The sequence below is a fragment of the Takifugu rubripes genome, chromosome 13, assembly GCF_901000725.2.
Source record: "Takifugu rubripes chromosome 13, fTakRub1.2, whole genome shotgun sequence".
Lineage (NCBI taxonomy): Eukaryota > Metazoa > Chordata > Actinopteri > Tetraodontiformes > Tetraodontidae > Takifugu > Takifugu rubripes.
In genome coordinates this window covers 1929975-1957555 of record NC_042297.1, presented here as the reverse complement: position 1 = coordinate 1957555, position 27581 = coordinate 1929975, and the positions used below count along the sequence as shown (strand labels likewise).

Sequence of the window (27581 nt, the reverse complement as noted above, 5' to 3'; positions counted from 1 at the left end):
ACCTCAGATGACAGTTGGGGGTGGTGTCTTTGACGGCGTGACAGTGCGTGCGGCCCCGTTCAGCCAGATTCAGCCTCCGCTCCGTTTCTGCTCGACGCCGATCGGCGAGTCCTGGTAGAGAGACACAGAGAGACAGAGAGAGAGAGCGTTCAGCGTCACCGATTCCCCATCAAGCTCCCCCTCCTGGGGAGGGGGCGCGCCCCACGCGCAGGTGACCGACCACCGCCCAGCCCCTCTAAGAGCACATTAAAACAGTTCATTAGGAACTTCCCTCGTTATCCGCCTTATCTCCGCGCTGCTTTCCAACGGCGTTGGAGTCGTGCACGTTACAGCAATAATGAGATGAAAAGCCGGCAGCCTCAGATCTGCAGCTACATATTTCATGCACCAGATAGCCAGGTCATTAAGCAGCATTCTGACACCTCAGTTATTTACTACCCAACCGGTTTCCAACCTCATTTAATCAGACTTTACTAAAACCTGCTGACTCAGAGAGAAGCCCTTCCTTCTCTCGCCTGTGTGTGTGTGTGTGTTTATCTCCGCTGGGCCACTCTCCTCGCTCCTTTTTGCTTTATATGTAACAGTTTTCCATAAAAATGTTCCCAGCATCGCAGGGCGATATTTTAAACACCCAAAGTGGAGTGAAATATTTTTGCCTAAGAAGTGGTTTACCTTCGATTTTCTCTGCTGGGAAAGGATCACTTGAGACAGGAGGGGGGGGGGGGGAGGTGGATTGAAGCAAATAAGATGTGGCTCAATACAAGTTATCTTTAATGGATGGAGGATTCCAGAGGAAAAAAGGGCCCAACAGCATAGCCGCGTTAGCCACGTTAGCCGCGTTAGCCGCGTTAGCCACGTTAGCCGCGTTAGCCGCGTTAGCTGCGGTCGGACTCTGAGGTCAGCTCCAACCCAACATGATTGCACACAAACAAAACGTCCCTTTCTACATGAAAAGAGCCATGATGTGATGTCAGCCTCACACAATGCACGTGCACGCGTGCCCACACACACACACACACACACACACGCACACACACACTCACAAACAAATAAGTCATGAGGAAATTGATGCCCATGTTTTGTGGGACCACCTGTTCATCCTGGATACAAGTCTGAGAACCCAGTAAGGGTTAACCCACTTTGTGGGCAGGAGCCAGAAGTGCATGTGTGTCTGTGTGTGTGTGTGTGTGTGTGTGTGTGCGTGTGTGTGTGTGTGTGTGTGTGTGTGTGTGTGTGTGAGGGAGAGATTTTAAGCCTTGGCACCACCCTGTCTAAAACGTGCCCCAAACGTGGCAGACTGGCTCAGGCTGTCCGGCTGGAAGGGAACAGAGCCCAAATTACTGGACCACCTTCCCAAGAACACACACACACACACACACACACATGCACACACACCAAACCCGATCAACTCTTCTAGAAGACGTGTAACGACTTAAATGCGTGAAGCAGATTTCTCCCGGTTGAATGTGAAACATGTTTGGTCCCAACAAAGATGCTAAAACCTGTTGTCCAGTACTAATCAAACACGTTGTGTTTAAGAATAACCTCGTAAAATCGATGTAACAGTGCCTTCCATTCAAAAATCGTGGTCAGAAATCGAATTTCCCTCTAAAGTAAAGGCATAAAAGCGCGTTTAAGTCATTAAAGTCTTTATTTCCCCATTTCGTGGAACCAAACTAAAACCACGTTCCCTCCCTGGAACAAACACACACCCTGCGACACACACGTGCACCCCGGTGACCCGCGGACACAATCGAACACACAAGCGCGTCCCTACGAACCTCCAATCACGTCATCCCTCATCACCCTCCTGTCCCGCCCCCGCAAATAATCACCTCCTGGGAGGCAACGAGATGGAGAAGAGGGGGCAAAAAACAGCCATCTCCTCTTTCAAACCAAAAAGAGGAGGGGGGGGGGGGGGGGAATATTTTAAGGGGCAATGAATTTTGTGGAGCAGAATAGGATGTTGGTACATGTTTTACTAAAGGAAATATAATGGCAGACTATTATTAGATCACATTAATCACAAGTGTGCCGACGGCGGTGACAGCCGCGCTGAAAGGATTGAAAACGCTGGTAATGGATATAAATTACCCATTGTGTGATAAAAGGATTTTTTTTCCCCCGCTAAGAAGGTAAAAAGGAATAAAAACACTGCAACGTGCGCGTATTTGCGCGAGCGTCCTGTCGCGAGCGCAACATATAATAAAACAGGGTCATCAGTGCGGGATTAGAAGTGAAGGCAAGTGACAGAAAGGGATTAAAACAGAATAAATTGGGTTGTAGCGATGGGGATGGAAGGAAGACGAGTGCGGGGGGGGGGGGGGGGGGGTTGACAGGGGTCTGTCGGGCTTTTGGCACCGCGATAATGAGTCGCATCTCCCGTGCGCTGTTATTTATCGCCGACTTGGCTGGCAAACAAAAGATCAATAATTTTGAGCAAATCTAATGTTGTCCTCGCCGCTAATGTGCTCGTCCATCACGGCTGCCATCTCCAGCGAGGAGATGGACTGATTCCCTGTTTATTTGGAGATCAAATGCAATTATATGGCGCGGCTCTAATAACGCGGGGGGGGGGGGGGGGGGGGGGGGCACGTGCGCTCCTGCGTGCGCGGGGCACCTTGGATCCCGCCCATGCATATGTATATATAACCGCAGACGCGCACCAAGGTGTCACACACGTGCAAATGATAAAATATGGATCAAATGAGCGGCGCGTCGGGCCGCCGTCTTCCGGCATCAATCTTCATTCCTTCCTCAGACCCTGCTTTTGAAATATGAAGCGTGTCAGCGGCCTGTCCCCCCCCGCGACACGGCGGGATGGGATGGGGGGGGGGGGCACATCCGTCACAGCGGCGTGTGCAGCAGTTAGAACCTGCAGCACGCCAAGAGGAGGCGACAGCAGATCCTTCACGGACAACTAGCCCTGGGTGGGCCGCTCGCCAGCCACCTGAACTCATCTGCCCCCCCCCCCCCCATTCACGTCCCTCCCGTCTTTGTTTGCTTTCGCTAGTTGGCTGAAGTTTAACCGAAGGCGCTCCAACCGCCCGCTCAGGCACAACGTGGGCCCACGCGCCCCCACAACTTAAGCCGGTGGCAGGTGTGAGGCGCGGAGCTCCTTCCCCCCCCCCGGCTGAGGTGTGAGGACTAAAAGAAAGACAGACAAAGGTCACCTGGCCACCGCCAGACACCTGCCGAGGTGTTGACCTGCCGATCGCGGGGGAGGGGAAGAGGGGGGGGGGGAGTCTGTCCCAGAGCGCTATGAAGCCGGGAAGTTTAAATCTCAACCTTGAGGTCACCACGAGCGTCTAAAAAAAAGCCCCCCCAGGTTGAATCGATGCATTTTCAGGGATTCCTTCTTGTCCCAGTTTGATCCACGAGATGAGAAAGCTGCATAAAGGTCCTGGTCGCACCCTTTCAGGACCTTTGGCACATAAAATAATAAAGCCTGGACATAAGGCTGCGGGCAGGAGGCCCGTCCCCCCCCCCACCGTTAATACACTCAGACACCGACAAACATGGCAGCCTTCCTACATGTGCTCAACAGCACTAAAGGTCACTCCTGGGAGACACGGTGCACACACACACACACACACACACAGAGCTCAGATCATCGTTAGCATTAGCATGAGACAACAGTTGCTATAATCCCGCTGGATTCTAACTTCTAATTCTGTCAGTTCTGGGTCTGAAACGCTCTGACCCGTGTGAACGGCGGCGGCCCGACATCAGCGGCGCCCCCCCGCCCGCGCGCGAGCGCCGCAGCAGCAGTCAGGCTAGGCTAACGTACATCGCCTGTGGGATTCCGGCGCGCTAAAGAGTGGAGTCGAGACCTTGACAGCGCGCGACGCCCCCCCCCCCCCAGCCGCCGCTGTCATGTTCTGTCTCGGCACCGACGCCCCAGCCTGTCTGGGCTCCGGCACGAGCGGGAGACGTTTAAAGTCGTCGTCTTCTTCCTCTTTAAAACACACATATCAAAGGCGGGAGGCGGCGAGGAGACGGGCGCTCCTCCGGTGGCGTTCCACTGGAGTACAACAAAGCTTCCGAGGGAGACGGGCGCGAGGAGACGTCGGCCCGGCTCGCTCCGCCATCCTTTCTTCTGACGCCTGGCAATATATCACTTGTATTGATGCAATATTAAATTTCAATATCGCGTGTCAAAAGGTACAAAATGATAGATCATAGCCGAGCTAAGTGAATTATTAAAGGCTGCACTATCGGCGTCTCCTCCAATCAGCTGTGTCAGAGGAGCGCAGTTGGTGATACTGGCAGCATTTCAAAGCTTCCTCCCTTTTCTTCCGAGCTGCATCCCGGCTTTCTTAATCTGGCTTTCTGTCACTTATTAATGTTCCCGGGGACGGGAGCGCCACAGATCCTCCCCCCACTCCCAGTAATCACTCTCAACTCAGGTCCTTTCATTTCTTTCTCTTAAAAAACAATAAAGGAACAATTAAATGTTGGATGGCGAGGAGCCGACGGGGACGCGGGCAGATGTTGGGCCTCTGTGCGGAGACGAAGGGACCCTGGCGCTGATTTATGGGGGCGCCCGCCGACCCCGCCCCCTTTATCTCCGCCGTCCCTGTCCGACAGCGCGACCTCTTGCTCGTCTCCGCGTCTCCTCGCCATAACAAGCCGTCCCGCCGGTGCTCGGCTCTTATTTACGACCCGGGTCGCAAGAAAAGCTCCGTCGGAGAGGAGCGAGCGGCCCCTCTCGGCCGTCCTCTCGGAACGCCGGGTCGGCTCCCGGCAGCGCTCTCGTGGCAAAGGCTGCTGGTGGGTCCGAGGTTGACCTCTGACCTTACAGCTGCTGGTGCTAACGGATGCTGTGGGGGGACGCGCTGGACTGGGCCTCAGAGGGCCGTGGCCCCCAGTACCGACTGGGTCCCCAGTACAGACTGGGCCCCCAGTACCGACTGGGCCCCCAGTACAGACCCTGTTGAAACCCTGTTCCTCTCCCCCTGATTTAATAAGCGGGGGGACGACGTGGGATGTGACTTGCACCCTTAAATCAGACGGGTTTAACAGGAACCAGCGGGGGTGTGTTTAGATCCTGACCGTGTGTGTTTTAGGTCCCGTTTTAACCACGGATTAATCAGCGTCCCCAACATCATTACTCTAAAACCGGGCCCGCGCGGCAGAATTAAAGCTCCGTCAGGTGGCTCCATCTGCATAATTAATGAGCTAAAGGGTTCAGCTGTTAGACTTAGCGTTTTGAAATTATTTGAACACATCTTGATAGATTTCATATGTTATACGGGCAAAAGGCCACGCGGGCCTGAACGCAGCGTGGAGGACATTTGAGTCCGTTTCCATAAAGCGACAGGCCTTTTAAAAAGAGGCACAAAAGCTGGTTTAATCCACTTTTGTCTAAGTTCAGTGTGACTATTCAGTCACTTTCCCATGAATGTGTAATACCCCCCCTCGCCCCCCCCCCCCCCCCCCCCCCCGGACCCCACCAGGGTTAACAGATTGCTGGTGTGGTTGGAGCCTGCTGACCCTCATGAGAAGTCACAGCCTCCATTTAGCTTTCCAGATCCCATGCAACAGAACACAAGGCCCTCGTGTTAGCGTGCTAGCGGTGGATGGCAAAAATTCAATTTTCATCCCCCTTTTGTATCCGAGCCTGCTGTCTTGCCCTAACGATGCCCCCCCCCCCACCCCCCCCCCCTCTCTAGTTTTCTCCCTTCAACAACAGAACACAGTGGAGTCGTTAGGACCCTCTCTTCATTACTTCAAAAAACCAATCATTAGACACCAGAGTATATACGTAATTAGAAAATCACTTCCTTTGCAATCCCGGCTAAGTAGTTTACATACTGTAATTACAGGGACAAAATCAATTTTTAATCATTTCACTGATTGGGCTCATCAGCTCAGTAGGAACATTGTATCCTGCTTGTTGTGCGAAAGCAACATCTGGGCTAAAACAATTACCCTTTTGTGTTCCAGAGCGCCTCTGAAAATGCCTCGCTGTCACTTCCTCATGTCGGGGACGTTCTCCCCTTCTTTATCCACCTCCAGATGCCGCTCCTCCTCCTCCTCCTCCTCCTCCTCCTCCTCCTCCTCCTCCTCCTCCTACTTGTCTATATTTTTTTCCTTGACTGAGACGCGAAGGATCACATTTAGAGCTTTATAAATCAATACGCTATAATAAGCTGCTCCGGGGGGGGCGGGGCTTTGGTAACATCTCCCCTGTTTTCTTCTGTATCCCGTTGTTGGGTTCACATTTTTGGAAAAGGAGAAGAAATGTTAATTCATTACGTTTTAGCCGACTTTAGCGAGGTGGGAGGGGGGACGGCGAGGGGAGACGTCCCGGACCGTCCCCGCCGCCTCGTCTCACCCTTCGCCGGCTAATAAAATGCTTTGTATTCCTGTCTGAGAGAGGCCGGATCGATCCACATTAGTCTGAACTCTCTTTCCTTCACTTTGAAAACTCGGGAAATCAGATTTTTCGTGCGGGGGGGGGGGGGGGATCGGTTAATGCATTGATCACTCTGGCTGTATGCAAATAACATTTGCCTCTATTTTTTACCGATCGATAGCATTAATTAACAGCTGCGTTTTAGCGGCACCCCGCAATCCTGTTAGACACCGGTGGCGACCTCAGGAGCGAGCCCCACGCCCAAGCCTCCATCAGTCGCCATGGAAATGGACGGGACGTGGCAGCGGCCATCAATCAGCGCAGCCAATTTGACCATGAGGTCTAGTGGAAACATATATAACAGCGCTAACACAGCACACAGGTAGGTCATCTCGCACTTGTCGCCACATTATTTATGGAACAATATCCCAGCCACACACACACACACACACACACACACACACACACACAACAGAACGTCCACGGAGTCGTGAGGGCAGGACGCACAATGGTGGACAGGTGTGCAGAGGGAGGACGTTGATGCTAACCAGCGTAGATGCTGCTGACAGCAGCGCTAGTTTGGGATTAGCATCGGCGCTCCCAAAACCCTCTTTTGTGGTTCGCTTTGAAGGCCGTGCGTGCGCGGGTTAGCAAAGGGGTGTTAAGTAAGTAGGGGTGAGGCGGATGGCGATGGTGGGGGGGGGGGTCCGCTCATTTGGCGAGCTTTTCCAATTATACAATTAGCGAGGAATGTAGGCCAGCTCCTCCCGCTCCCCAACATTGGAGAACAAATCGTATGGTTTTATATTTAGAACTTTAGGACCTGGAGAAGTGTGCAACCGAAGGGACGAGGCTTACATCCCAAATACACCGCGCACGTGCGCACGTGAAAAACCGCCTCAGCGCGCGGGAGCTGGCGGTGAAGCCGCGGGGTCGGAGCTTCTGGGTCAAACGTTTGTCCTCTTTTTTTTTTTTTTTCCTCTCTTTATTTTTGAAACTCGCCACTTCCCATCATGCACTGCTCTACCGGAAACGCTCCGGCGGTCGGTCACATGATGCCAGCTGCTTCTGACGAGCCTTCTTTTCTGGCATGATGTAATAAAAACCATTCGATTGAAAGATAAATCGTTTATTAGTGGCCCCTCTCTCCTCGCCGCCTGCTAGCGAGCTAGCGCGCTAGCTTTAATACCGAGCTACAACAGCCAAGTGCCATCTGTTGGCATGCAGATTTTCTGTAATCTCTCTTTACTGATTACAACAATGACTACATGAACCTCTTAAATAATTATCCCACAATGTAAAAAAAAAAAAAAAAAAAAAAAAAAAGAAATAAAAAAGGGAAATAATTATAATCATTAACTCCCACTAAGTCTGCCACTCCTCTGGCAAATGAAGGCTGTCAGGGCGAGAGACAGAGATAAACAGGGAGAGAGAGCGGCTCTTCTGCTGTGATGCCAATCATGTCTTATTTATACCAGCGGGGTGGAGAACAACACAGCAGCGACAATCTTAACCCAACGACGCTAAAGAGGGAACGGTGGGAAAATTGACCTCCTCCACCCACCACTTCTGCACCTTATGCTGCTCCTTTTCAGCTCCAAAGTACAAAACCGTGTTTCCCTTTGTGCCGGCACACGTGAACCAATCTGGTCCATTTCAAATAGTTCCAACACCGCCAGCCACCTTGTGAGGGCCGTAGCCACGCCCCCACGGGCAGTAACCCCGCCCCCGTGGACAGTAGCCCCGCCCCTCCGCGTTGTCCCATGTGTTTTCAAGGTGGGCGCATCCGCTCTAAAAAGTAGAGCCGGACTAAAACATGGAGGCCTTCTCCCTCGCTTCCAGTACGAGGGGAAATCTGCCGCACGACTTGATTAATAACGCTCGCCGGCGGCGCCGCCTGCTGCGGCGCGCGTCCCGTCCTGTCGGCGCCGCGGTGTGTGCGCCAGAAGTGGATGTGACGACAACACCTGGGGCTTACATTAGCAGAAAGTTATCCCGTTACCTCGTTTTTTCACCACATTAAAGATATTTAATCATCTTCTTATCAGATTCGGGAGCGTTTCCGAGCGCCGCTCGCATCGAGAACGATTGCGCTGTCAAAGGAAAGACGTCCGAACGCTGACGGCGGCGAGGAAGGCAAAGGACAGACGGCCAGGTGAACTCAAGCGTCCTCGCGCCTGGGTCACATGACCCTGCGCCGCTCAGCAGCAGACGTATTCAGTGATGCTAGCAGCTCATCAGCGCCAGGAATGGCGTGCACCTGTTCTCCAGTCACCCCCGCTCTCCGATTGTCTGCTCCAGGTATTCGGAGCGACGCTGACAGCTCCCGCTTCCTGACAGGTGAAGCGTCTGTAGGGCTGAGAGGTGTCGCCGCGACAACCGGAGACAAGAGCCGCCTTTTCCTGTCGGGCTAAAATCCCGAAGCTCCTCCAGGAGGTCAGAGGGAAGAAGCGGCGCTCCTCCCCGTGATTCCTCGTAGGTTTAAAGCTAAAGACGACGGGGGCGGAGCTTGGCCGCGGCCTTGCGGCGGCGGCGGCGGCGTCGCCTGAGTGCGTGGAGGTGTGACACCAACAACAGACAGCAGCAACATGCTAACACCAGAGGCGACAACAACATTTTCAACCCTTTCTGGCTTTGATCTCAGTGTATAAGATCCTAACTACCTTTGATGCGACTGACCCTTGGAGGAACCCGCCAGAGCCGGATGGTGAACAGGTTGTCGTGGCACACCTGCGTCACATTTGGCCGCGCTACTTTTCCAGGTTTTAGCACCAGCTAACGAACGGCGTCGGGCTGTTTAGAGCAGCGCGGCCACGGTGTTAAAACCACTTATTAGCAGCACGGTCCCTAAAAAGCGCACGTGCGTGCGCGTCCGCGATTGCCGATGACATCACTGAGTGATGTGCACACACCTGCGGGGTCTGTACTGATAATTCCGTGCGATGGATGTCTGGGAAGGGAACTCAGCGGACCGCGCACGTGCTCTGTTCTCACGTGCGCGGTCCGCTGAGTTCCCTCAGAAAAAACACGGGTCTGGCGACCAAAAGGCGAAGCGGCGTGACGGACACCTTTAACGGCGAGCTGGCGTGATCGTACCTGTGTGACGCCTGCTGCTCCAACAAGCACCGGATGCTGGGACAGTTCTGCCGAAGCGCCTGCAAACACACACACACACACACACACACACACACACACGGGGAAATTCAGAGTGAGCCACAGCTGAAGCACGATAAGTTCCCCACAGTGACAGAAGAGAAACATGCTTCCAAACATCTCTATTCGTCTTCAGGACTTCCTGCGAGGCCGTGGCGTCATCAACACGTCCCGGATTTAACGGATAGAGGAGGAGGAACCGCGGCGGAGGTCATGTGACCCGAGCACGGCGCCCAGCGGCTTCAGGAACGCTGCAGGAACCCAAATAATGTGGCGCTTCTCTCCTCTGTTCTCACGTCGTTGTGGCATTTAAAACCTTTCCTTCAACCCCTGAATGCCCCACGGGGGGGGGCATCGACCGCTAGCGTCCTCGCTAGCTTCCACCGAGAGCTGCTAATGCTCACCATGTTTGACTAGTTAGCGTCCGCGACTAGCGTTCATTGTGGTCGGGCACTATTTTTTCTGTACACTCCACCTATGATCTCAAAACAAAAAAAAGATCTTTTGGATCCATGAAGACCAATCCATGGAGCGTTACAGAAGAAATTACAAGCTAGCTATTGACCCGCCGCGTAATTGGATTTTTAAAACGCGGTTGTGATCCAGTATTTTTTTCATGGAGCGCTGTTTGATGTTCGGGACGTCTGAGGGACTAAACCACAGCGGCTAAATCAAAACGCTGCTAATTCTGCGACGCGAGTGCACGTTTTATTTATTCATTTAGGTTTAATGGAAAAATATGGATTGACTCAAAAATATCAAATCAATAAGGGAGTGTTTTTAAATGTGCTTTTGGTTTCTAATTGGCGGATAATGGTGCAAATGGTGATTACAGAAGCAGCCGTGCTATGCTAGCTAGCTAGCTAGCTACACATCACCCGCCTTTTACTTGGCTCCATCTCTTTTTTTTCAATTTTTCCCCACTTTCAGTGTTTTTAGGAGAAGATTTCCCATCGACGACGGGGGCCGGCCTGGTGCGTGCGCGCCACACACACACACCGGTCTCGCGCGCGCCACACACACACACCTGGGAGGGTTCGGTGCAGGTGAGGAGATGTGCCGGTGGAGAGAGGAGGGACACAGATGTGGAGGTCTCAGGGAGGCCCATCCGGACCCCCCCCTTCCATGGAGCGTCGACAAAAGAGCGCACGCACGTGCACACGCTCAGCCACACACAAAGCCACGACATCGCCTTAAGTCACAATCTAAATTGGATCCCAAGGGCATAGCGAGTACCTTGTTCACCAAAGGCGCTGTGTATGTTTTCTGAATGCTTAGCATATGCTGCTGTAACCTGAGCTCCTCCGCTCGCCCGCTCTCTCTCTCTCTCTTCCAAACACACTCGCATGTGAACGCACGAGAACTTCTTCTTCCACCCCCCCACCCCCCCATTAACATATTTCCCATCAGACTTAAATCCAAACTAGTTCACACCTACCTATTAAAGCGTGTTTCACAAAGTGCCTACAAGAGGAGCCGCGAAAGAAAGACACAAATAAAGGCAGGTGGGGGGGGGGGGGGGACGCCAGGGAAGAAAGTGGTGGGAAGACAGGAGGAACTCTGCCACGAGGAGTGTCAAGTCTGCCATTTTAGGATCGGAATATCGCCTGTCTGGTACAGGTTGCTAATGTGGTAGGTGACTGAGGAGGCGGATCCATACGCGCTCGTCCCGGATCCTTTTCGGAATTCCAAAATCCCATTTTTAGGCTCCGAGCGAAAGGAAGCGTCCTGTGGAACGCCGCCGCGTCGCCACCACATCTGCTCCATCTACGGGTTGACGGCAGCGAAGGAAGCGGTTAACATTCCAAGACAGCCTAACCTTTCCCGTGTTTACCTTATTAAAGAGTGTGTAACCTAACTGGGGGGGGGGGGGGGGTAACACACACAACGTGGGGGGGGGTGGGGGGGGGGACGGTGTGTTTAAAGCCGTCACTGCTTCACTGCGAACAGTGAAGTAATAGGAAAGAGCAGTGAAGTGTTGACTCCACAAAAGGTGTGTGTGTGTGTGTGTGTGTGTGTGTGTGGGGTGCAGCAAACACAAATGTGCTCACACACACCCCTCCTTATAGCAGAGCTGATTGCCTGGCAGCCGGAGTTAACATTTTCGGGAGGAATATTCCGGGCCTTCAATAGTCCGGCCTAATTCATTTTCCATCTCTGTTCATTAATCATTGTTAAAATTAGTGATCCATTTCTTCCACTCTGCCATCTGCACTCAGCTCCCTAACAAACATGACACCTCAGCACATAATGGGAGCTGACAGCTACGCCGGGGCCCGTCCAACTCGCTCGCTGCATACGTGCACCTACACAACGCCGTGGGGGGGGGGGGGGGGGGGGGGGGGGGTAGGGGGGGAGCGGCGGCGGCGTGGTGACATTTTAAATTCCACAATTTCAAACCTGCGCTGGGAATTTACGCCCAGAAATATCGGACCAAAGAAATGTCCCATGCGCACAAGCTTCGAGAGGTTACAAGCGCCCAAAAGTGCCCCCCCCCCCCCACACACACACACACACAGGTGAAGGGAAACACACCTGTGTCCCAACACCAGAAGCCTGTAGTAATAATGGGAACTAATAAAATGACAGAATATGGAACCATTCAAGTATCACCCAACACCCCCCCCCCCCCCTTTACTCACACACAAACACTCACACAGCCCCTACACACACACACACACACACACACACGCGCGCGCGCGGCCATCCCTCCCCTGTGAGGTGTGTGTGTGCCTCAGGCTCAGCACATTAATCTATATAACGCCCTCAAAGAGGAGACTTTTTCACACCACTAACTGCCGAGTGCTATGAGGGGCAGCGGCGGAGCCATGATTCAGCTGTAGCAGCCACACACACACACACACACACACACACACGCACATGCACACGCACACGCACACACACGCACACGTCCTTACAGATTCCAACATATGTAACAGCAGAGAACGAAAGCGGCGTGTAAAAGCGGCGCTCTGCCGACAGCTTACTGATCTGACTTTAGGGGCTGTTCGGGCTCCACAAGTTTGGTATTTCAGGCTGTAACCGAGCAGTTTGGCAGCGATTTAATATTCATTTGTTTTTCGAGGCCCGGCACACACACACACACACACGCACCAACACACACACACACACACACACACGCGCGCGCGGCTCTGAGCAGTGATTGGAGGACCAGTGCTCAGAGAGAGACAGTGAGCAGAAGAGCACCTAAATCATCTTGACATTGACCAAGAAGGAGCCCCGCTGAAAGCTGCTGCTGATCTTAGGTCTCCCAACTACTCATTTGGTTCTACTTAACCCCTGAAAAGTGTGTGTGTGTGTGTGTGTGTGTGTGTGTGTGTGTGTGTGTGTGTGTGCAACAGTGGACACAAGGCAAACACACCTTCAAAAGGCTGGAGACCGGCTGCACGCAGCTGCACAGAGAGGATAAAAAAGGGGTGTTGAGTGGGCAACTGACCTCCGCCAGCTCCCTCTTTCTCTCACACACACACACACACACACACACACTCACACACACGGTATGTTTTCGTCTTCCCATTTACGCAGGAGAACAACTGGAGGAACATGCTCCTCCTGGAGACGTTCACAGGCGACAGCTTGGAAACTTTGGATTCCGTCCTCCGCCCGGATGGACAGACGGATACATATATGTTAGGCGCCATACGATGCTCTTTTTTGTTTGTTTGTTTGTTTTCCCGAAGCATGTAAAGTAAATAAGGCAGAGCCTGTTTTATTTGTGCACCCCCCCCCCTCCCTTTCTAAATTATATAAGCCTTGCACATGGCTTAAAATTTTGTAAAGCTTTTCTCAAAATCCTACTTATGGTTGCCGTTCTGTGCCAAAAAGTTCATCTGGCCTGTAAATTTAAGCATGGATTACAAATATTCAAATCATGAGCTTACTGTTCAAATAAACATTTCCAACAGGGAGGGGAAAAGTTGCAAGGCATACACTTTCAGCGTAATTCCTCCTCTGGCACCTCCCCTCCCCTCGCTCCTAATAAAACAACCACACACACAAGGAGGGGGGGGGGTGGTGGTGGGGGGGGGGGGGGCGCAAAAACAAAAGACAGAGTTTAAAGTTTGGCTTCTTCATTTGCAGCCTAGATAAACAGCCCTGATGAAATATGTAATTAATGTAATTGTAACCACCTACGCAATTACGGTTAGCCGGGTGGGCCCGGCTGTGGCCCCTGAGGGACACCCCGCCATAGGACAATAGGGCACCTTATTGCAGTTTTAAAAGCGGGAAGGGGGGGCTGAACAAAAAAAAAAAAAAAAGGGGCTTAAGCCGGTCAGCTGCTCGCCACATGCTGGAAATAATGAGTGAAGTCACAATCATTTCAGCTTTGCTTAAGCTCAGGCTGAGCACCACGCTTTCTACTGGACAGCGCCGACACCTGACCGCCCCCCCGCCGCAGCCGCAGCCGCAGCCGTAGCTGCGGCCTTAAAACGGACGGACGGCGCCGGTTGGCGAGGCGACACTGGCAGCCAGCGGCGGGATGACACGTTGGATTCCCGCGCTGGAAGTGTGAGTTTAAGCTGGAAGCCCGAGGCCTCCGGGAAGGCCAAATACCCCCCAAAGTAGCTAAAACCGGCAAAAACCGCAAAAACCGCCTTTATAGCTGGGCGCTGAGGAGACCGGGACCCCCACGAGTCCCCCCCCCCCCACACACACACACACCACCACCACCTGTCTGTGGAACGACGTGACAGTGAATTTCGACATTAAGGTAGAATTCCGCGGAATTCCCGTGCCCGCTCCCACCGTGGGCTATTCTTGCCCCCGGCGTTAAAATAGACCCTTCTCCTCCGTCCGAACCCCCCCGGCCGGCATTAAAGTCGTCCACGTTGGGGGGGAAAAATTGCAAACAGATGCAGCTCAAGTACCTGCAAATAATCTGCCAAGACCAATTTCAAAAGGGAGATTTCAGAGTACGCGGGAGTCATTAGCGGGAGTATTATTCCAGGGAAGAGAGCGGGAGGGCCCGGCGCATCTCACCCAACCAGATGGGTTCTGCTGCCGTCCCTTCAGGAAGAAAGAGGCTGATGTGTTCTTCATCTACCCCCCCCAACCCCCCCACCTCCAAATGAAAATATATAACGTGTATGAAACAATTATGGCAAAATATTAGAAGAACCAAAGAAAGTCGAGTTTCTTTTCGAGTTTCTCAAAACAATCTTTTCATCTTGCTCCCAGCGAGGATGCGTTGGGGTGGGGGGGGTTGGGGGGGTGCGCTTCTATGGAAACGAGGGAGATCTGAGGCTTTTATTCTTTTCTAACGAGTGTTAAATATGAAAAAGAATTAAAAGGTAAAGCCTTAAAAGGGGCCTGTGGTGTATGGAAATGAAATATGTTTCAGAGCTGTAATTTGCAAATGCTGCTGTTGTTGTTGTTGTTGTTGTTGTTATCCTTTTCAGACGCTTATCTGAAGTTTTTCCCGTCGCCTCAGCACAGCTTTTAAGCGCCGTACATTAAAGTAGCCCCCAATTAAAGATGGTTTTTACGCTAAGAGCGGAGGCGAGCTTCGCCGGCTTTTCCGTCCGGTAACGGACAAAAACACAACGTTCCCATCAAAAAGGTGCCATCAAAACACACATTTGTCTTTGTTGGACGCAACTCGACGACAAAATAACGTTAATATCGAACGGCGTCGCATTAGCCGACGGTTGCTAGCCGGTTATTACCGCTGGTGGGGAGGCGGCACAATAATATTAGGCACTTAAGAAATGATCAAAATCAGCAAACCCTTGAAACAATACACATTCAATCAAACGCTTCATGATTGTAACAGTAGGAAGCATTTTAAGAATTCCACCCACAACAAACAGGCTTTGTTCTCTTGTTATGAGAGGCAGCGGAGGGACACAATCGAGTGCGTGAGAACGCCGCAACACAGGATTTCAAGCAATTCCTCCCTCTTTTTCTTCCTCTCTTTCTACAACCCCCCCCCCCCCCCCCCAACCCATCCCCGAACCCACCCTGCCCATCTCTCTCTCTTTCAGGGTCGCCCGTATTACGTGCTTCCCGTCTTATTGTAACCGGCAAAAAGAGAATTTGGTAATTGAGCGGTGCGGAACGCGTGGCCCCCCCCGCGCAAAGATGACAGATGGATTATAAAAACGTCAAAGCCGAGCATTTGAAGCACCGGGGGAGAGATGCTGGGTATTTGAACTATCATTCTTTGCCCAGGAGACAATGACTGCCTGACATGGTGCATACATCAAGGAAGACTGGCACACACACACACACACACACACGCACACACACACACACACATACTCACTCTGTGCTATATATATTTAACATCCTGTTCAGAACAACTTTCAAGCAGAGCTCATAAACTCATGAACGTAACGACTCTAAACGCGCGCATGTGTGTGTGCGTGTGTGTGTTTCAGAGGCTTTTGGAGACGCGCAGCGCCACGTTATTCGCGACATTCTTCCTTTAAACGCTTTCATTTGTTTTGCCTCTGCGGGTCATGAACGTAATCGGTTCAGCTGATCTACTGCGCTTTCCTCCTCCACTCCAGCCAGATTAGGAGGTCTGAGGAACACACAGAGCTCCACTGTACTGCGAGTGAGGAATAAAATGGTGGGTGGCGACGCCTGTAATCATCTTATAAGCATGATTTATGAAAAGGGCCATCTGCTTTGCCTTCCTTGAGCACGGAGGCAACCTTTAATAATATAAGGACGCGAGGAAAGAGGGGAAGAATGCGGAGGAACCTCGAGTGACACACAAGCAGAAACGGGAATCCCAGTATCTCCATTTGTCTTTCCTCATCCTGACACGGCCTCAAATGGCAGCTAATCGCCGCCGACTTATCCCGTCACGCCGTTTAACCCCGGCCCCTCCCTCTAACTCCGGAGGAGTCGCTATCTCCGCTGTAACTCGGGAGATAAATATTGTTTGGAGGCAAACGGGGACCTATCGGGCTGTTTCTGCTACTTTTAATCTTTACTGTAACAAAACAAGCCTGTTGAATCCTTCCCGCTTCCATTAAACCCCGGAAAATCTATCAAGCTCTTTGAAACATTTAAGGAAAATACGGTTAAGCCGACAGCGATTGGGAGGCGTGGGACGCGACGGCGGCGGTGGAAACGGGGCTGGAGCGGCACTCAGGCCCCAGCTGGTGCCCTTTGGCCCCGCTGTGACCTGGAAGTGGCTCCCAGAGCAACGGAGGCAGAGCTGAAGAACGGCTTTTACCCAACACAAATGTCTGCGCGCGCACACACACACACACACATGCGCGCACAGATCCATGCCCCTCCCTGTGTGGTCACCTTTTCAGTGTCCATCAAGATTGGAGGCCTAATCCTGGTCGGATCATCTCATCAATGCAGAGCCTGTTTATGTGTAATGGATCCCATCTGAGCCCCCCCACCCCAACTCCTCCTCCCCTCCCTCTAATTCCATCATCAGAATTGTCACTGCTACATAAAAGGAAATACGTTCGAAATTTCCCCCTTTCAACACTTCTTCTCTAGCTGCATTAAATGGACATAATGCCTATAGAATTTGAAGGCCACTAATTTTAGAGTCAGAACTCTGTTTTCCCACAGCCTCTGAATGCCTCAGGAATGAAGCTCCACTTCCATCCTAGTTTGACTTTTACCGTATTTTATATGAGAGAAATTTAAAGTGTTTTATCCCACTTTGGTGTAATAACATGCTTACTACACGTGGGAATAATGAGTCTCAACTAACCGGTCACACTCATGGAATTATTTTGACCAATTAACCCCCAAACTAACACTTGAAGAGCTTTTCCTCGTTAGGTCTCTATCAACAAGCCCCAAACCCCAGCTAATGTGTAATTCCCCCCCCCCATGCACACTGTGCACCGCTGCCACGGCTGCTCAGTCTCTCCACTCGCTAAGTTCCCTTCACGCCTCCCAGCAAGTGCAGGCAGAGGAGCGCACGCTGCCCACACCCAATGAGCTAACTAGGCTGTTCGATTAAAAGCATGCGTGGAAAGAAAGAACGCAGAGAGAAAGAGGGAGGAGGAGGAGGAGGAGGAGGAGGAGGAGGAGGAGGAGGAAGACGTGGCGGGGGAAACAGGCCAAACATCCATAATTAAGATCATTTCACAGATTACCTCCTGCAACAAAAGCACGGCGACCGGCCGCCTGCAGCCACAGAAATTGGATAAAAAAGGGGTGTTGAGTAGGCGACTGACCTCCACCGAGCTCTAAAAACACACACGCACACACACACACACACACACACACACACACACACACACACACACACACACACACACACACACACAGGTGTTAGTGACAGCACTGACCACAGTCTCACAGGCAGAAGCAGGGAGCCACGACTGTCCCGGCTCGTTGGTGCCCCCCCCCCAAAGCAACGCAGGTCTCCAGCGGGCTGGAGGGAGGCTATTTAGCTCTAATCACAGAGATCTAGCAAGAGCACCTCAGAGCCCTTAGGGGCTGATCGGCAATCAGAGAAAGGAGTCCATGAGGGGTGAGACAGAGGGAGGTGTGTGTGTGTGAGAGAGTGTGTGTGTGTGTGTGACGTCAGAGGCAGGTGGGGTGGACTTCCTGGTTTAGCTCAGCTGGACAAATTTCACCTGTGTGACCAATAAAAGCAACAGATCGCTCCCCCGCCCACCCACCACCTTTATGGTACAATAAAGGGCTTCAATTTGATAAAGTCCTTTTTAAGGCCCGAACAGGGTTTTACACCAAAATAACCCCTCGGGTCTTCGGGACACCCAGGGTGGTCGCCCTGACACCCCCGTTCAGCCCATTGACCAGCTAACAAGACGGCCGGCAGGCCCACTTAACCCCCTCCCTGAAGGAGGCCACAGAAATCACCAGCAGAAGAAGAAAATATTGTTTGAAATAAGGACGAGGAAGAGCTGAGAGAGGAGGAGGAGGAGGAGGAGGAGGTGCCACGGAGTGTGAGAGGGGCTTTGAAAATGAAACTAAAAAAGCATTTGAGCAGACTGTCGGAAATCGTGTGAGATCCGTTAAAGGTTGGGATTTCAGCAGGGGTGGGAGCTCAGCCTGTGACTAAAAATATTAAAGGAGAGAGCCGGAGCCATGGGAATTCTCCCACATTAGAGCGCTCTCTTTTTACATTCAATCTTGGTAATAACGCCATAAATAATAGATAAACAGTATTTAGCATCCACCTTGAACACTTTTAAAGCAGTTTATAAGAGACTGACAGCTCTTGGCAGGTAAAGTGCTCCAGCAAAGACATGAATGTATTAAATAAAATATCAGGTGACATCACACGTGTGTGTGTGTGTGTGTGTGTGTGTGTGTGTGTGTGGGAGAAGAGAAAAAGAAGCAACGTACCAGGAAGGTTCTTTCCTGCTGAAATACAACATGTGAACAGCTAATTAGGGGTAAAAATGCTGCATGCTAACGGAGAGCAGATGTATGGCAGCGTTTGAGGCTTTTACACAAGCTTTTATTATCGAACACAAAGTTTCGCAGTACAAGTTGATTTGGACGCCACTCCGCGGATGTCACGGTGTCGTTAAATCCTTGGCTCCGTTCTGGGACTGATTCAAACGCTCTGAGGCTAAAACGCTAATAAAGAGACGAGCCACTTGCTTTCTGGGCGGATTCAGCCACTTCTAATAGGCAAATGAGACGATAATGGCGTTTATTTGACTTTTGAAATGGATTCAATGAGACCTGAGACCCCACATCCTGTTAAAAGCCACCATAAATAAATTCTACATACATGTTGTCATTACACATTGCTCGGTGGTGTGTGTGTGTGTGTGTGTGTGAGAGTTTTTATGAAGACCATTTACTCACAATACTTCTGCCCTTTATGTGGACAAAAATAATGAACTAAACACATATATTACAATAACTTAGTGTGCATCTGCGTGTGTGTGTGTGTGTGTGTGTGTGTGTGTGTGTGTGTGTGCAGCTATGCCTCAGATTGGTGGTCGCGGCTGCACCAGGCATTTACAGAAGGCTGTGTGTTTAAATGCCTGGAATGCTCATTTGCCTTTTGGGTTTACTTATTTACTTTTGCATAAACGGAGAACAGTACGGTGGTATTAAGGGGCTTCTCAGGGGGGGAGTTGTGTGTTTTTGAAACGCGGAGGCTTTTCTAAATGCTCCCTCTCTGTCTGCTATATTAAGGAAGCTTGGTGATTAATGCAACATAGATCTAATTTCTCTTGATTAAAAAACATGAATTAGAAAATAAGAAATTCCTAATGTGAGTTCAACACGAGCGTCACCTCCCCCGTGCATACACACACACACACACACACACACACACACACACATGCAGGCGCACCCTCATTCAAAGTCATCAGATAGAAAATGAGCATCCAGGCTAGAGCAAGTAACAAATAATCACCAAATTCCCAGTAGCCAAATATGAAATGTGGAACGACTGCGGCCCAGTAATCTTTAGCAGCAGCCGCGCCGCCGTTTTTGTCACTCGAAATAAAAACTTAAACCTTTCAGGGTTTCCGATGGAGTCTTTAATTCGGCCTGATGTGACATTAAAACCTGCGCTTGACTCGCACTGGCGGTGACAAACGTGCCGGCGCCTAATAGAGGTGCGCAGACAGGTCGGCATTTCCCTGACTTTTATCAAGCCGAATTTATCGGAGCAGGCTCCCGGGATCAGCGGCTTGTTCAGGAGGAATCCTACAGATGCTGTTAAGCACATCATTCCTCCTCTGCCCCCCCCCCACTTTGTCCTGTCATCGCTCTGCCTGCCGTGTATTTATCTCTGTCCTCCCGGGAGCACTTTTAAACCATTTTTAACCACTGTGATGGTCAAATTGTTTTAAAAAAAGAGAGCGAGCTTCAAATCCATGACTGGAGTCCAGGTACTGGAGTCCTAGGGGGCGGCCCGGCCCCTCGCGGGGGCTAATTCCCCGGGAACTGGTCGCCGTACAGTATTTTGACTGTCACGATGGCCCATCTCTGATCTCCGCTAACGCTAACGCTAAATTGGGCCCGTTGTCGTTGAATTCCCGCCTTCCCACTGTCCGTAACAGCGGTTTTCCTCCTGTGTGGTCTCCCGGTTCGGACCGGAGTTCTCTTTGTTGGAATGATAAAATACGTGACAGCGCTTGGGAACAAGACGGGAGATAAGAGCGGGGGGAGAGAAGCAGGTGAAACGGTGGAGCGGGCGGAGATAAGGGGCCCTTTGAAGGGTCCTCTCAGATGCTGGGATTGCTCAGTTCAGCACCATTAGAGTCTCTAAAGTACTTGAACCTTCCCTGCCTTTCTTCCACCTCTCTGTGGAGCGGCTGCCCTGCAGGCCACCTGTAAACCGCTTTGACACATGATCCACTCCCACAGATGTAAAGTGGGAACTCTCTCTCGCTCCCTCACACACACACACACACACACGCGCACTCGCAGGCAGCCACAGCGCACACACACATCAGTGCATCATCAGCGTTGGCTTGTTCTTTAACGTTAGCACTCGGTTAGCAAACGGCCGTCCCGCTTCCAGCAGAAAGTCGGGGCTCTCTGCTGTTGACCGATTTAAAAAAACGAAGCCTTCCTCCGCTCGCAGCGTCACTGGCTCCCCGGGGAGACGGGTCAAATAACGTACTGTTTTTATTGGAGGGCCCTGAAGGCAGCGTGGAAGAGCTGAACCGCGGCCTCGTGGAGATGTCAGAACGTCATGAAACAATTAGCTGGACGCAAACGAGGGCCGGCAGCAACCACGCGTTTCCATGAGAAGCAGCAGAAGGAAGCGGAGACCCCCACCCCCCCCCCCACCCAACCAACCTTAAAAAGTCCGAAGGGGAAACAGGGCAGCGAGACCCGAATGGCCACTGTCAAAACATCGGTGGCGGAGGAATTCCGGCAGAATCGACCTCCCTATAAAAGAGCCATCTTCCCTGAGTAACAAGTTGGTGCAGCGAGTGTCGACAGAAGAGGAGCCGAAATCCCCCCCCGGGCCAGAGAAGATCCCGCTATTGTAGTATTAACCCGCCAGACCTGGCGGGGAATGTACAGCTTTCACAGTCCCTTCTCATCCTATTTGTAGCGTTGCTGCTGATGTGTGAGCGCCTTGCTCAGGTTGTTCCACACCGATTATTCCCCCCCCCCCCCGCCCCCCCATCCAATCTTAAGATTTAAACCAGCTTTCGCCATTCCGATAATTATTTTAAGTGCCGTTCACCTGCACCAGGTTATTTTCTCCCCCCACAAACAGCTGCCTTTTTTTTTTTAACTATAGGTTTTGTATTTTCGCCACGCGGAAAGTTTCATTAAAGATCCAATTATGCAAATGGGGGTGTGTGTGTGTGGGGGGGGGGGGGCAGGTGGATACGCACCATAATGGTGTACAGTACGACATCCGGGGCCAGATTTACGAGCCAAAGACAACAGCGACGCCTCCATCCTTTGGTGAAAAACCTCTTGATCATAATTAAAAGGTGCAGAAGTTCTCTCCAGCATCCCCCCCCCCCCCCCCCACGTCTTCCTCTCCCTCCGTCTTATGCTACTTTGCTCATTAGCGGTGGTCCGGGGGTTTGCAGAGGTCACATCTGAGAGCGGCGAGCAGCTAAAGAGCAGACACGCCATGTGATGCAGATGTTATGTGAAGTGTGCAGCAGACCCACGGTACCTTCCTCCCGCCTCGCCGCTCGCCACTGGAGATATTTACCAGCGTCTGAGCGTGACTGAATGCTAAGCAGCAACAATTCTCTGCTTCAGGACCTCTGATTGACGCGTGCTAGCCTGCTCCGGCTAAGCCGGAGTCGGCGGGAATGACACAGCTGAAAAGCAACGCGGCTGCTTTTGACACATCAGGAGCGGGAACGTTCCTGACATCACATGATGCATCCTTAAACCCAACATGCTAATGAGGCCCAAACTCAACCCAAACATGATAATGCTGGGGGGGGGGCTCAGCCAGGAAGCCACAGCAGACAAAGGAGACGTTCCCCAGGTCTCATGAGGAGCTTTCCTGGATTTTGCCTCTGTCGTGTTACCAGAACAAATGTGTTAAAAATGAAATTAGCTGCATTAAAACAAACAAAATGAGTGATATCAAGTGGGTGTGATGGGGGGGGGGAGGCTGGGCTTCCTTTTATCAGAGGAGAGGAGAGTTCTGCAGCGTTCTGATTGGACACGGGTCCATCTGAAAGCTCCGCCAGGCTTCCAGGCAGCAGCACATTTGTCAGAAATACAAACTCACTATGGTTTTTGCACATTAATTTAACTTTAATGTAGTGAAACCAGTCAGGAGGCTGTGAGTGAACACAATTTACCACAGAAATATAGCCCCCCCCCTTGCTCTCCCACCTTTGCCTCTATGATCACTTCAGTTTTTCCTTCCCTCCTTTTCCTTTCCTCTCTTAAACCCCCAGACCTCGACCCACCCCCGCCCCAACCTGCCCCCCCCCCACGCTGCCCAGACAGCCAGACGCTCCTCGTGATGGCACCCCGGCACGAAAAGAACTCTTGAGCCGATCTGTCAGTGCCTCATCTGCCTTTGGACCCTTGATTCCTGGATCAAAATGACGTCTGCGATTACCCCCCCCCCCCCCCAAACGCATCCACCCACCCTTGAAAAACCCACCCACCTCCAGTCGTTATCAAGCTCACAGGGCAAAGAACATACCAGGGGGTGAAATGTTCACTCTGAATCACAAGTGTGAGGCGCTGGACCCGACAGGACAACAGGACAGAAGGTCTCATTTGAGCGGTGATTCAGCGGTTCTTCACACAGCTCGCTTCCTCCCGTGCTCCCTCGCTCCGCGTTCGACGTTCCGCGGCGCTACGCCGCAGACGCGCGCCGCTCCTTCACGCCGACGCACACCGGGAACGGTTCGCACAAGCGTAGCACGTTGAAGCCCACGGACGGGACGCGGAAACACAGAAACAGCAGCAAAAATGATGCAAACTCTCCCTAAAAGCGCCTGATAACGCTAATGTGTGTGTGCGTGTGTGTGTGCGTGCGTGTGTGTGTGTGTGTGCCCTATTACCCCCTACACTCACGAGCATCTTCTCCTCTTTGGCCTGAACTCTGAAGATCAAGGTCACGGAGCGACAAGCCTCAAACCAGTCCAACGCTTGTGTGTTACAGGCCTTTTGACACACTCCAACACCCCCGAGGGACACACACACACACACACACACACACGCACACACACGCACGCACGCAGAGGAATACAAGAAGACTTTGTCTTGTGGCCCACATGTGGAGGGGAGGACGCAGGCAGCACCAGAGCCGATAGGTGGCTGCTTCACATATCAATTAATGGCTGGCTGAGGAGCAGAGCCGGTCTGGTCTGGCCTGGACCACCGCCCCCGTCCCAGAAGACTGGGAGCTCTGGCCTGGCAGAGTCCAGCTGGAGCCCTCTGTCTTCTAATTACATGAAAGGGGATCTGAGCCCCGGTCCGACTGCTGCTCGCACGCTGCCAGATGTGCACGCATCCACGCACCGTCCCATCGATCCTACACTTATTCCACAGTGTTGCGTCATTAGCGGCGCCGCGGCGTCGTTAGCGACGGGACGCCGCCGTCCTCACGAGGAGGGGATCTTACTGGACTTTTCAGACCAGGCTGGATCGTCCAGCGCGTTAGAACTGTCAAGGCGGCGGCTCCAGCTGAGCGGACCTACGCCACGGTGAACCCAGCGTCCGTCCGTGCGTCCGTCCGTCCGTCCGACTGACAGGCGCTGGAAAGAAGACGCGCTCGACGCCACTCTCTGTTTTCTCTCCCTCTCCGTCTCCCCTCATCACTCATCCTCCCCCCTCATTTTAAGCTCAAAGGTGTGTATCACCTCTGTCAGGGGGGGGCACGACAACTACGACAGCCCGGGAATTTTATTTGTCTCTTTTTTTTTTTGCGACACGCTGAGGTTTAATTCCGGAATTCTGCTGCCGACTGAATTCAACTGTTGCTAATTCCCTTATTTTCCCGCTCGTGATAAATAAGAGTTGAATATTTTAAAAGGGACGATCGTTCAAGCCGGAGCCGCAGACGCGCGCCTGGGAAATTTATTAGTAAGTTAAATAAAGAGTGAAACGGGATCTACGAATGTGAAGAATGGCCTTGATTAATTTTAAATCAATTTTTACCATATTTCACAGAGGCCTCGACACCATATTTACCACATCAATTTTTCAGCTTAGCGCGGCAAAAAGGCCTTCCCCCCCCCCCCCCAATCCCGGAAAATTCAGCAAGCACAATATTTTCAGCCGAGAAGAACGACAACGTTTGAACTTGTTGCAGCTCAGCGTGAGAGTCGCACGCGGGGGCACCAGGTCTGTGAGGAGGGCTGGGCTGTCAGAGCAGCGGGGACAGCTATCCATTTGCTATTTCATCTCCCAGGGAATGTGAGGAGCTGACAAAAAGGGTTCACGCCCAGACACTATTTCAGACATAATATCCGTCCTATGCATGCCATTAAACAATGACAGCATCTAAACTCTCGCAGAACCTACTTATCCCCTTTCCTCCAACAATGAATCTGAGGAAGAGGCAACATTTTTTTCCCCCTTCTTTCGGCTAAGGACAATTTAGAGAAACAATGAGGGAAGCAGAAAAAAAAAAACTGGATGCACATTGTAGAGTATTTTAAGAAGGACGGCGTGTGTCTTCGCCGCCATTGTACCGAGCTGGTAGCTGGTGGAAGTAATAACCCGGGTCAGATCACCCAGAGGTCAAGTCCGCTTCCAAAAAAAAAAAAGGGTCCTCCCTACCCAGGACGCACGGAGCGACGTGGGCTTTAAAATGGAGCCTCTCCTCTCTACAAATGACTAAATTATTCAGTTAATTCCCATCGTGTACGCGTGAATTCGGACATCGCTGCGATCACGTGGGGAAAGTGGCAGCATTTCTTTTTCTCTTTCTTTTTTTTTTTTTTGCTTTGCTCGGTTTAAGCGCCGTAAAACGCGCCGAAGTTGGGATAATTTGGGATTGACGGTGTGCTGAATTTCGACGGCGCTGTTGTCATGTCACACACTCCGTCATTTTAGATTTCCACTGGAACGTATGTCTGTCCGCCTGGCGCAGCCTGCTGCCGACCCGTCAACTTTCCTCATCCTCTCCCCCAGTGAAAAAGTCACATAAAATCCCATCAAAAGGCGCATCTGTGCCCCCAGAATGTCAATTCCCCCCCAAGTCTCCACAAATGACATTTACCCCGTCGCCTCGGAGCGTCTCCTCAAAGCAGAATACAGCTTATTCAGAAGGGGTCGATCGCGGCACAAAATGGCAGGTCTCACCGGCTCTTCTTCCATCTCACAAGTTTTGACACATCGCGGCGAAACGGCGCCGCGCTCCTGCGCCAAACTTTCCTCCCGAGCGCCTTCCGCGGGATACGCGGCCGGAGTTTCGCAGAAGTCCCGGGCTGGGCGGCCGATGCTGCAGTTTTGGAGAGCGGGGCGCGCACGAACGCACCCGGGGAGCGCGACGCGGCTGAAAAAGGGGGGCGACTTTTACCCGGAGAAAGTGGCGAAATCGCCCTGACCTCGCGACTGCAGCCCGCACCTCCACCCGTGGGCATTCCTGCCACTGATTTATTTTTTTTTAAAGATGATTATTTCTTTATTTTCGGAGGGTTTTTCTCCCCCCCCCCCACCCCCCTCCCCCCCGCGTCATTCGCTCCGGATAATTGCGCTGCTATTTTGTAATCACGATTGGGGAGATATGGAGGGCCCCCGCTGTGATGCACCCGCACAAACAAGCCCGATGCACAAAATCTACTTCACAAAGTAAAAAAAAAATCGTCTTCCAATAAGCTCCTGACTTTTCTTACCTTTTAAATTTGGCGAAGCGCCGCTAAAGCTCCTCGTGCGTAAGCGCCGCGTTCTGGAAGATAATGCTTATTGAATAATGAGGTATGTCCATATGATTTGACCGGATCACGCTCTTGTCGGAGGCTGGAGGTGCAGAAAGTGCGCTCGGGACCTGTTAGGGACCGTCCACTTGTGTCCAGCGCCCGCGCTCCGTGTCGCGCATCCCGAGTTTAAAGCGAACATTAACCGACTTGTCTCTTATTTCTCACGGCGAGCTCGAAACGTTTGGATTGACGCCGATCGCCTCGCATCAGTTCCCGTCATCTTTCGCCTCGGACTCCCCCCCCCCCCCCCAGTCTGATAGGTGAAATCCATTGTACCGTTAAAAGGGGGGCTCTCCGCCGGAGGACGCGGAGCCGAGTGACTCGATTACGAGCCCGGTCTGGCGGTATTCGTCGTTGACCGGGGTTAAAAAAAAAAAAAAAAAGGAATCAGCTGGTGAACCCCGCGGTGAACAGGGGCTCGTTTAAAGAAATCATCCCCCCCGCCCCCCATCGGAACCTCTCCCCCGGCGCGGCGGCAGCCGAGAAAAAGAGGCGATTCGCGGCACTTTAGTTTGTTTTTGACCTTGAAGTGGCCACAAACGCCGCTCCGGTGGAAAAATCTGCCCCTTGTGCGTTGCCATCCCTCCGCCTGCCTCGCACACACGCGCCCGCGTGTCGCGAATCCGCACGGCGCAGACGACCCGGGTCACAAAATCACTCCAGAAAAGTGGGGAAAAATCTTACCGTTCCAAGTGCAGACGCTTCTTTTCTCTTCCTCCCGTCTTTAAAAGAAACTCCTGGATCAATGCGCGTCGGCGCCCGCGCGTCCTGACCGCCAGTCAGCGCTTAAGAGAAGTAATGAGTGATAAAAATGACGCTCATCTGCACTGTAACCTTGTGGCGTATTTAATGTAAATAAGCCCCGTTGTGTTGCCAATCCCCGAGCACACACGCGCGCACGCCAACGGCTCCTCGGGGACTCGCTTTTGCTTTCTTTTCCGCCTCTATTTAATGTATTGACGATATATTGTTGCGGGCTGGCTGCGCAGCGGGGAAGACGGATTTTTAGATCTGATGGATCGAGAAGGCGAGCGGCTAATTTGTGAATGGATGCATTTCAACACACGGCACTATCAGAATTTTAAAAAAACGCCCCCCCCCCTCTGCACGGGCAACTACTTTTTAAAGGAATTGCCAGAGTCCCGAACTTTTAGTTGGCGCAACTTTTTAGATGCGACGCGTAAAACTGCTCACTTCTGAAGGGGGGGGAGAAAAAAAGAGCGACGTCCCGAATGGGCTAAAGC

At 52.0% G+C, this 27581-nt stretch overlaps 1 long non-coding RNA gene across 2 annotated transcripts; it reads right to left on the bottom strand.

Moving 5' to 3' along the window:
- On the bottom strand, positions 1-27581 carry LOC115252224 (uncharacterized). Of its 2 annotated transcripts, none has more exons than XR_003890642.1 (3): positions 27022-27581; positions 9458-9516; positions 1-111 (listed from the first exon to the last, which is right to left on the bottom strand). It is a non-coding gene; the product is annotated as an uncharacterized lncRNA (long non-coding RNA). The 2 variants fall into 2 exon arrangements; XR_003890643.1 differs by lacking the exon at positions 27022-27581 and adding an exon at positions 26254-26689.